Below are 12,249 nucleotides of genomic sequence, written 5' to 3' on the forward strand. Positions count from 1 at the left end.
GTGCAGTGTACTGTAAACTTCGGCATGTCCTGCTCTTTGATCTTTATCTGACTAGCTGCTCGACAAGGAACTGGCTCAGCGAGGTTAGCCTCGGGCAAGGAAGTCAGTTCGGCCAGGTCACTCAAGAGTCAACTAAGGTGTACATGTCCAAAAACTCGCTTTGCCGTAGTCGTCGGCCTATGTGAGGGCAACCACACAAAATGGCTCCTGTACACAAAATGGAACATTTACAAACGAAATCCTTGAATACGTAGTGTTCTCATTGATCGATTAATGCGAAAACACTTGTACACACCGCACTCATCATTTGCGGTTCGCTGATACCAAAATCGTCTATTTCCAACGACCTTTAATGAACGGGTTCGGAATACCGAACCACAGACCCTCAAACTACGGAACTACAGTCACTGATCCTGAGGGTAGACAGGGTGACCAAGTTGATCCTCATGTTTTTTAGCCCTTTTTGCAATTTCTAGGGGAAAAAAAGCTTTGGCAACTTTTTCCCCAAATTTGATGTGATGTGGGCTAATAACACAGCCCTCTGGAATGCAATAAAGAATACAATAAATCATTGTCCAGTCAGTTGTTTTTTCTAATAAAATAAAATGTAGCATATTACAGACACACTACTCAATACTACACACTAATCTGCAAACGTATACAGGATTGAAGGTGGAATTACCTAAGGTTTCACTTTTGAGCAGAATGCATCCCTGTAAGCCAGAACCATAAAACTACTATACACAGCCAGAGATCCTGAACACGATATAATGGATAGTACATATTAAAATTCAGGCCTACTGGCTTTGTCAGGGTGTCATCACAAACACAAGAGCAGAAATATGTCATTAAATTGAATGCAAACTACATTAAAATCTGTCCAGATGCTACCAGCTTACAGTGATGTTTATTAATATATGCAGGCCTAGCTCTTCAATTCTGCTTCACTGTATTGCTTCCTCAGCATTTATTGAATGTTTTTCCTGCTTTTGTCAAGTTTTTTATTTTCTCCTGCCTTTCCGCCATTTTCCTGAGTGCTTTTTCTCTGCTTTTTTCTAGCTTTCTCCTTCTTCCTCCCTGTTTTACCAAGTGTTTTTGCTGCTTATGCCTAGTTTTTACTGCTTTCTTTTTCCTTTCCCCCCGTTTTAGATTGAGCCTAGAGTCAGCGCGCAAGCGCTGCTCTGGTGAAGATCTGCTGTAGTTCAGTAGGGGAGGGAAGCCATGCCCACTCCCCTGCCCATAGTTTTCATTGACTTGTGTCTTTGTCATTTGTAAATGCTGCCTTTGGATTCATGCATAGGCTTGTGAGTCCCTCCTCATTACAGCTATGTCATCATTTGTATCCTCCCATAGCTACTGGCCCCTTTACTTCGAGTGTTACACGGTACGTATTATTTAGACTGTGAGCACTATTTTCTTTAATGAGGTTCTTCTACCACCTTCTCTACTCCCCCCTCCCTCCTGTTGTCCGTGCCTTCTCACCCTCCCTCCCCCACCCGCAGTTCCATTATCCATGCCTTCTCGCCCCCTTCTCCCCCACCTGCAGTCCTGTTGTCCGTGCCTCCTCCCGGGTGCCGCGATTGCTTTAAAAGTAAAGACATCTTAAAATTCCTTTACTTTTGAACTAATTGTGGCACAATGTTCAAAGCCTATGTGCAGGTGGGGCCATAGTAACAAAACTAAACAAATAGAAGAAAAAAAGGCTGCTGCTGCTGTCATTTTTTCCCTACTTGCTTACTTTTGTTACAGTCGCGACACCCATGCTTTTGCTGTAAGCATCGTATGCTAAAGCGCGGGTGCCGCAATTGGTTAAACAGTAAACAAATCGGAAAACAATACCATCACATCTTTCCCACTGTTATTATTGTCAGCTTTTGGTGTCATGTTTTGTCAGAACCAAGCCCGCAGTCACTGATAATTGGTTTTCAGTCAATGCAAGTACACACCAGGCTTCTGTAAGATCAGAAATGGTGGTGCCAGATTTAAATTCAGTAGGTGGAGAAATCCCAAGATGGCCGCCGGGAGGGCGCAGAAAGCATCGTTCAGCGTTAGTCCAAAAGATCCAGGTTTGAGCGTCAGGACCAACGCATTGTGGTCACTGTCGTGCCTTGGGATGACCTCTAAATCTTTAATCCTATCCCAATGTTTAGCTTCCAACATAAGGTAATCAATGGTGGAAGTACGATTGGTCCGGTTGTATGTAAACAGACCCGAAATATCGTTATTAACCCTCCCATTACAAGCCCGCAAGGACATTGCAAGGGTCAGGGAATTAATTTGCAATACTAACGGGGTCCAGGCCCTAACCGGGGCAATCCTTGGGGCAGGGATACACCAGACCGAATCAACCTCATCCTCATCACACAACTCAGGTCCACCCAGGGGCTCGAACTGACCATTAAAATCGCCATCAAGGATTATCGAGGTTACAGGGTCAAGTGTTTGAAGAAAATGGGCAAGCACTTTAATAGTGTTTGATTCCTTCCCATTCGCGGTGGGCCTCGAATAGATATTTATAATAGCCACACGCGATTTGTCAATGGTCTTTAATAAGACACATTGTATGTCGGGTGATTTTGTGTCCACATGGGTGACCTGCACACCATCCCATATGGATAGGCCACCAGAAGGACGTCCTTTACCCCCAGAAACTGCGTTGATGTAGTAGGTGGCAAATCCGGGACTAACAATCTCATTGAGGAAATATAAATTTTATGGTCAAGTAATGTTCCCTAGCGTGTACCCCACCGTCTCCATGTACCAGCTTAAAGTGCATGTAACTACCCTCCTGTGCCAGCCATGAAGACGCAAATACATTTGCGTCCAACGTTAACATGTCCTCTTTCAGACCCACCCTGAATGGGTTGAATATTCCGTTTCCAAGTGGGCTATGCCAACGTCTTTTTATGGTGTACTTTACACGTTTTTCAGCTCTGGCGAAGTAGGCCCTGAATTCTGCCATCGAGCTTTTTCCTGTTTTCTGACTCCGAAAGTCTCAGCCCAGGCTGTCTCTGTACCCGTGAACTCTGCCTTACTCCCTGTGCGGCTAACGGCGCTTAGCTCAGCCTGCTGCCTGCCTAGACTGTATTCAACCTTCGAATTATCTGTTCCGCTCCTCGAAAATGCATTCCTGCCTACTAGTTTAAGTAAACATCCCCCCAGCTGCAGAGCAAAGGGCCCGGCCTCACTGTCTCTGTGCAAGTAATTCATAGCCTCTGTTACCATGGTAGGCCCATGCCCCTCGCCCCTCATGCAGACACTTAGGAGATTATACACGCACTCACAGTCAGTATAGAATAGCTTCTGCCCCCGAGACTTTTCCCTCTAGATAATATGGTTCCCAAATATCAGATATCAGATATGATAGAGGTACGAGTTGATCTGAAATGCCAGACTTCTGTCTCTCTTCCGTTAGTGTAAATGTCAAGTCCCCTGCACGCTCCGGTTCCACGTCAATCACACGTCATGCAGCTGCGCGCGCATCCAAGCCTCAGATTTCTGCTGACATTACAAGATTCTGCTTTGTTGCCACCCACTTGTGACACCTACCTGTGACGTTTCTAGCACACACCTCTGTGTTCACGCCCAGTCCACGCCTTCTAATTACGTATTACTAACACGTGGATGCTGTTATCTTGTTTCTCTCAGCTGTTACGCCTACTGTATTGGTTTCTATAATGCAACTTAAGTATATAAGCTATGTATTGTCAATAAAATATTGCTCTATCCCTTCCTACACCCCAGTGGTGGTAGGAACATGATATCCGGTCTGACCATTCCTTTTTAAGGAATAAAACCCCTAAGAACTCTAACACCACGGACTCTGCCTCTTTCTTTCCGATTGAGTTATTATTGATTAAGTACTTACCTGCATAGAAATTAGGACGGTAAATCAAATATTTACCACATTATTCTGGCGCCCGAACAGGTGAGGAAATATAAATTTTATGGTCAAGTAATGTTCCCTATCGTGTACCCCACCGTCTCCATGTACCAGCTTACAGTGCATGTAACTTCCCTCCTGTGCCAGCTATGAAGACGCAAATACATTTACGTCCAACGTTAACATGTCCTTTTTCAGACCCACCCTGAATGGGTTGAATATTCCGTTCCTAAATATGCTATGCCAACGTCTTTTTGTGGTGTACTCTACACGTTTTTCAGCTCTGGCGAAGTAGGCCCTGAATTCTGCCATCGAGCCTTTTTCCTGCCTTCTGACTCTGAAAGCCTCAGCCCAGGCTACCTCTGTAGCCGTGACCTCTGCCTTACTCCTTGTACGGCTAACGGCGCTTAGCTCAGCCTGCTGCCTGCCAAGACTGTATTCAACCTTCGAATTATCTGTTCCGCTCCTCGAAAATGCATTCCTGCCTACTAGTTTAAGTAAACATCCCCCAGCTGCAGAGCAAAGGGCCCGGCCTCACTGTCTCTGTGCAAGTAATTCATAGCCTGAAAAAGAAACCTGGCATTGACTCCTCTGACCTCTCTAATTATCGACCAATATCGTTACTGCCTTACCTATCCAAAATATTGGAGGCGCACGTAACTAACTGCCTATCAAGTTTTGTGGAGGTTTCCGGGTATTTACAACCCAACCAGGCAGGCTTCCGGCCTGGTCACTCCACTGAGGCAGTGATATTGGCCGTCCAGAATACTCTAAGGTCTAATGCAGACAGGGACTTACACCAGGCCTTGGTATTACTGGACCTGTCTGCGGCGTTCGACACGGTTGACTATACCATCTTGGTCAACCGTGTCGAACAGGCCGGTCTTCGAGACTCGGCCTTGGCCTGGCTCAAGTCCTTTATTTCTGGACGTACTCAATCGGTTCGACTAGGCTCCTTCACAGCCCCAAAAAAAGCCTCCTTCTGCGGGGTTCCTCAAGGATCTTCCTTGTCCCCTTTATTATTTAATTTGTACATGCGCCCACTGTTATTTTCCCTACGAGAGTTCAAGGTCGATGTCTATAACTATGCAGACGACCTGCAGTTGGTTTTTGTGCTAAACTCCCACAATGCTGCTGAGGAATTTCGAGCCACCATGTCTTTCATCCAGAGGTGGATGTCCCTAAACCACCTTAAGTTAAATCCGGGAAAAACGGAGCTCATTCTACCTGGGAAGAGTGAGATCAGCTGGAGTCCTAGCTTCTGGCCATCGGACATGGGCTCGCCTCCAAAAAAATCCCGTACAGTGAAAAGCTTGGGAGTGACTCTTAGTGAGGATCTTACCTTGGTGAGCCAAGTCGGAACTGTGGTCTCCTCGGGCTTTTTTCAATTGAGGAAGATCAGAAAAATAGCACATCTTCTTACAGGCCTGGCCTTAATACAGACAGTCAGTGCTCTGGTCCTGTCCCATATCGATTTCTCCAATGGCCTCTACTTGGGGGCGCCTATTGGCCAACTTAAAAGACTGCAGTACCTGCAAAATCAAGCTGCGAGACTTATCTGTAAAATACCTAAGTGGGAATCGATTAGACATGGACTAGAGACTCTGCACTGGCTGCCTGTGGAACAGAGAGCCACTTTCAAGGTGGGTTGCATTGTGTTCAAGGCTCTGGAGGGTAAGGGCCCTATGTTCCTTAGATCACTACTGCGCAAATATACACCTTCGCGCAGTTTGAGATCAATCCACAAAGATCTACTTGAGGTCCCTCGTTTCAAAAAGAAACGTCAAGGGGGCAGCAGCTTTCAATTCTTAGCCTCCTCATTGTGGAATTCCCTCCCCTTGACTCTGCGACATAGCAAGGATCTCCTTGCTTTTAGGAAGGCATTTAAAACTCTTCTTTTTTCCCAGGCCTACTGTAAAAAATAATTGTTTTTCTTTTATGCACTGTTATGTTTGATTCTCTCACCAGCGCCAAGAAGCCCCAGGGCGTATGCGCGCTTAACAAATAATAAATAACATAACATAACATAACCATGGTAGGCCCATGCCCCCTCGCCCCTCATGCAGACACTTAGGCGCTTATACACGCACTCGCAGTCAGTATAGAATAGCTTCTGCCCCAGAGACCTTTCCCTCTAGATAGTATGGTTCCCAAACATCAGATATCAGATATGATAGAGGTACGAGTTGATCTGACATGCCAGACTTCTGTCTCTTTCCGTTAGTGTAAATGTCAAGTCCCGTGCACCCTCCAGTTTCACGTCAATCACACGTCATGCAGCTGCACGCGCATCCAAGTCTCAGATTTCTGCTGACCTTACAAGATTCTGCTTTGTTGCCACCCACTTGTGACACCTATCTGTGACGTTTCTAGCACACACCTCTATGTTCACGCCTAGTTCACGCCTTCTAATTACGTATTACTAACACGTGGATGCTGTTATCTTGTTTCTCTCAGCTGTTACGCCTACTGTATTGGTTTCTATAATGCAACTTAAGTATATAAGCTATGTATTGTCAATAAAATATTGCTCTATCCCTTCCTGCACCCCAGTGGTGGCAGGAACAAGATATCCGGTCTTGACCATTCCTTTTTAAGGAATAAAACCCCTAAGAACTCTAACACCACGGACTCTGCCTCTTTCTCTCCGATTGAGTTATTATTGATTAAGTACTTACCTGCATAGAAATTAGGACGGTAAATCAAATATTTACCACATTATTTTGGCGCCCGAACAGGGACCCCTCCCCCACCCCACGCGCCGGTTGGTGCGTTGCAAGCTCTGTCCCCTGCCATCAGTTAGACGGAACTACGCGTACTGGCAGGATTTCCTGTATCTCCCTCTGGCCCACGGAGGTGACGAAGATTGCGATCAGCACCCAGACGAGGCGGTGAGGAGTGCGGAGGATCCCGACCAGAGCCTAGCCGAAAGAAGCAAGGTCCGAGGTGTCAAGAGGCCCACCAGTTTCCGAAGTATCCACGTGTCGAGTCGAGTCGAGTCCAGTCCGGTCTAGTCCAGTCGAGTTTTCCGAGGCCTCCGGTTCCGTGCTTCCCAGTGAGTACAATTGCTGGGACGTATCTAGACGGGTGCATTATTACGTATCTGGTAAAGACGAGTTTGGGTACACAAATTCGGTCTGCACTGTTTTAGACAGTGTATCTGTACTGTTTAGCAGTATATCAGTTATTCGAGTTCTTGCACTGTCTTCGACAGTGTATCTGTGCTGTTTAGCAGTACATCCAGTATCTAGGGTAGAGATATATGTTAAAAAAAAAATGTTTTTCATGTGATTAATGTCGTGGTATGAGTGACTGTTTTTATGTGCATTATTGTGTTTTTATGTAACTAGCTGTGTTCAGAATAAGTAGCCAGTACCAAGTATCGAGTATTAAGTAAACAAGATGCCGTTCTTCAATAAGTTAAAACAGATAGGAACTAGGAAAGGGATACTAGAGGAAGAAATTCCTATTCCCCCTAGGGACACTCCTGGAAATTTCATGTACCACAAGCACGGCTTAGATGCCATATTGTATCTAGATTTATGGGCCGATTATACTAAGCATCTAGACGAGAGACACAGATGGCCCGTTACAGGAACATGGGATGCCGAGTGCATCATGAAGGTAGAAGAAGCACTATGGAAGAAGAAAGCCAGACAATCTCAGAAAGACGCCATAGAATTTTGGCGTAAAGAATCACATAAACGTGCTGAAAAGGCACTCCGTAGAGAAGACAGACATAGAGAAGAGTCAGATAAAGTCCGAGAAAATGAATTAGTTATTGAAGGGATTCGAGTAAAATCAGAACAAGTAGATCGCGCACGAAACAATCTTGTAAATGGTATGTATCTTGTGGCCGAGGGTTCGCCTGAAACCACTTCAGAAATACCGAAAAATTTGCCGCCACCATTGGTTCCAACTAAAGTAAATCACAGGACTACTAAAGACATATTTCTGAATTCCTATCTAGACGATGTAGCACCCGCTTACACCAATCCACGTGCCCACGTCCCGCCTACTGACGGTGACGGAGATGGCAACCCGCCTCCAGACCATACCCCGCCATTACCGCAACAAGGTTTCCCCGTCCGACAGCCTGTCGTTCCTCCTCCTCCACCACTTCCCGCACCTAAAATTAATATACCAAATCCGTTTTCACCTGATCCTACTAAGAGACAAGTTCAAGTACATATACAGACTCCACAGAGGGATAATGCCCAAGCCTCTGCCTCAGGAGGTGCGACCGGGGGTTACCAGACCCCGCCAGCAACGCACAGATTACACCTTAGGGACATGCAGAACCACCTTACGCTCCAGTCACCCCGTCTTGACATACTCAAAACACCGCTTCAAGTTTGCAGATACGATCCTGTACCCGGTAAAGACGATAGGATGTTGATAGCATCTCTACGCTTACGACAAGCTACAGATTACCTAATATTATTCTCAGGAATGAAAGAGCACTTAGATAAAATATATCATTTTGTACAGACTGGGGAAAATCCTGAAAGTATTAAGGAGGCCATGGCACACCAGAAAGTTGACACTCAAGCATATATACTACGTTTTTTCATAAATTGCTTAATAAGAGAACGAGACAGGCCTGGGACAGACCAGGATGAAATGGACGCACTAAACAAGTGGGGCCAAAATATATCCGAAGGAAAACACGATAAAGGGGGTTGCATAGCCAGTATGTACAGGAAAATAAGAAAAGAAGTGATAGAAATACACAAAAAAGAAAAAGAAAAAGAGAATGACTCCTCCGAGGAGGAGGAAGAACCTGAAGAACCGGAAAAGACTACAGATACGATAGCGTATGTAGGTAAGGGAGCTTACCTCAGGAAAGGCATTCGTCCAGAAAGCAAGAGAGTTTTTCTCTCTGGCATATCGAAACCGAATTCTCCTGAACATCAGTTTCAAGACACTGATAAAAGGCTTCGAGAACGAATGGGGTACCATGTACTCAATTCTATGGATGAACAAGAACTAGCACGATCAGCAGTATTATGGGCTGACAACCCTAATATATATAATGATGACACAGTAGCACAGACATTTCTGAACCTTTCCCCAGATGAGCAGAAATTAGCAGGTGTATACATGATTCAGCACCTCCTCACGTTATACAGAAACCAACATTCTGATCCAGGTCCCTTGCATGATACATTAGAAGCACTACTCATGGATAGATGGAGAGGTCTAAGTACCAAGTTAATACAAATAATTCTAGACCAACGGCAAAGATATAACACTTTCTTAAGCTCCGAATATGTTCCCGCTCCGCCCCCAGAAAGAAAAATGTACCATATGGAGCGTCTGCATGGCATTGAAAGTCAGAACCCCTTACGAGAAGTACATCCAGTTATGGGTACCGATAATAACTTGAAACGTGTGTATGTACACACACCTCTGACCAAGTTAGAACTATTGGAAATGAAGAAACTAGTACCCTGTCACGATAAAGACCCTGCAGGTTTTCATAGAGAACTTAAAGACATGTTACTGATGGGAGATTACACATATGAAGATATAATGAAAATGTTAAAGGTACTACTGCCCACAGGCATCTACGAGAAACGAAAGGAAAGAGAATGGGAAGTAGGAGACAAAAAGATTGTATGGGCAGAAATAGAAGACGAGGAGAAACTTCGTACCCCAGGGCTAGGCCTTGGGGAGAAAACTAAAGCATTACTAGGTTTGATAGTACAGGTTCTGCCAAGATTACTGACAACTAGAAAGGAAGACTGGGACGCTATTTCAGCCTGTAAACAGAAACACGATGAAGATACTAGTGACTTCTATTCAAGATTCGAGAAATGTTTCCTTATTAATAGTGGCCTTAAACCAAGTAGTGAATCGTACCCGCACCTTTTTGTATCAAAGTTAGTAGAAAATTACCTGGCAGCAGTTAAAAGTCGTGTATATAAGGTGAAAAGTACATGGCAAGCAAATACGCCATCCCAGATGTTACAAATGTTACAGTATACAGATCAACAAGAGAGAGAGGACTAGATAAGCTAGCCTGTATCCCCAGTTTATATATATAAATCAATAAAGGCTAGCTAGTTTAAGGGAAAAATTAGGGAGACTCTGGTACGTCAGCAGTGACAATATGTGGAAAAAACACTGTTTTCCTTTGAAAGCCCTCACCCACCGACCTAGTCGGTGGCATGCTTCATCATCGGGCCCACCACAGTGGCACCGAATGTGCCCCGGGTGTGCTTCAACGCCAGGTGACTGCGGAGCTGGTATTTTGCTGAGTGTGCAGTGAAGGGGTGTGAAGGTGAGAAATTAAAATGCTATCCAGGAGGTCCCAGCACCCGAGGGTATTAGCAATATTTAATAAACTGGGCCTCTGTTAGCAGGTTAAAAAGGCAATAGGACGTTTTAAGGGAGAGTTACAATGGCCTCCAGCGTCCAGTGTGGTCTACATGTTTCAGCCAGTGCCTTTTGTTATAAGCTGGCTTTCCTCAGGACCAAAAGAGGGTGAAAAGTGCAAATTATAATAAACTATATTAAGTGAGTGTTGTTATTTTCTCTATGTGTCGCGCACGCTAAGGCGCTGTAACTGTTAGAGGGGGATTCCCTCAAGCTTTTCTACACAGAACACATAGGACAAAGACAAGACGTACAAGGAAGAGTCATATTAGGTTTGCATTAAGTAAAAGAACCACTTTTGGCCGGCTTATAAGGTGGTGTTCGACCTATATGCGGCTATGGTGAGCTCATTGGGGACTCCATGGAGCTTGTGAGGGTATATTCAACCGTTAGTGAGGGGTGGTGGGCTAAAAACGAAATCACAAGGTGAGGTACAGGAAAGTAATGGTACTAGGTCCTCACTCTGTTATTTCAATGTAAAAAGCCTCATGGGTCGCCTGGCAGAGAAAGAGACCCTGTAGGGATAAAAATGAGACATACAAGGCTTTCTAACCTGTAGGGAAAGAAAGTGCTTACCCCATTTGCAGGATTAGAGGGTTACTCACGAGTAGTTCGGTCTGGTTCCTCCTGGGACCTATTCGTCCATCCGCGGCGCCCGAAATGCAGTGAATGGGCCGCCTTGTGTGTCTTTTTATGCTCTTATCGTGATCTATTTCACCTGGTTAGAGTAGAAAGAGAAGGCGGTGTGCGCGTAAAACGCCATATCATGCTGCGACCAACTGCACATGTGCAGGGAAGCAGCGTGTGGGCTCGCGCATGCGCGGAAGCTAGGGCGCGTCAATGCGCATGCGCAAGAAACGGGACTCTAGTGCGCATGCGTGGTGCATCGCCGAGTGAGCGCTGCGAGCGCTGGGCGATGCGAACAGCCTGTATGAGAACAGGTGTGAGTAGCGCTGAATATGCGCTAGCCAGAGAGTTATGAAAAACAAAGTATTTGGCCCTGGCGCGTGTAATGGAACGCAAGCGCTGGGCAATGTGAACAACCTGCAAGTGAACAGGTGTGTGTAGCGCTGACTAAGCGCTACCCAAAGGGTCATTATAAACGAAGTATTGGGCCACTGTGTGGAGGATGGGTAATACCCATCATGCTTAGGAAATACTAAGTAGAGAAAAGGGATCACTAGTAGGAGAGAGAGGGTCAGGGAGGGCGCTCATGCAAGGGGACAGGGGCACCAGTTTTGAGCTATAGGGAGAGGCTCACATGAAGTGCCAGGTGCTACTGAGTAGGACCGGGGAGGTTTTCATTGGCTCGCAGCCCAAGTTGTATAAGTGGGCATGTTATGGTTATACTATTAGGCTATTCCATGGAATGGCATCGTTCAGGCCATGGATGTGTGTGGCTAGGCGGTAAATCCAACGCTGCTCTTTTTGTAGAAGGAATCTTTCATCTTTGGCATTGTCAAATTTCTCAATGACAGTCCAGGAGAAGTCATTTGGTGTGTGGTTGTGGGTCAGGAAGTGATCTGTGAGTTTACTGATATTTTTCCCACATCTTATTGTACTCCTGTGTTCAGTCATTCTTGTGCGTACCTTGCGAGTAGTCATGCCAATGTATCTCAGGCCGCATCTGCACGTTATCAGGTAGACTAGGTTGGTAGAGTTGCAGTTAGTGAAATTTCGCTGCGTCCAGGTTTTGCCCGGTTCCAGATTGAGGGTTTTAGACGGAGATGTAAGGTGGCATACGCTGCAGTTGTTACAGGGTTGGTGTCCGGTGATCTTGGGCAGGCCCCATGCATTAACAATTGTGTTGTCTCTGTTCTGATTGGTCGTGCGTGGCCTGGTATTGACTAGTTGGTCTCTTAGGTTAGTGGATCTTTTGTAAGCAATGCGTGGTTTTTCCCATTGTCTTGTGCCTGAGTTGATAATTTTCCAGTTCCTGTTGTATAATGTTGGAAACTTGGTTCGATGCTGTGTTGTACGTTGTT

This window comes from Lissotriton vulgaris, chromosome 10 (assembly GCF_964263255.1).
Source record: "Lissotriton vulgaris chromosome 10, aLisVul1.2, whole genome shotgun sequence".
Lineage (NCBI taxonomy): Eukaryota > Metazoa > Chordata > Amphibia > Caudata > Salamandridae > Lissotriton > Lissotriton vulgaris.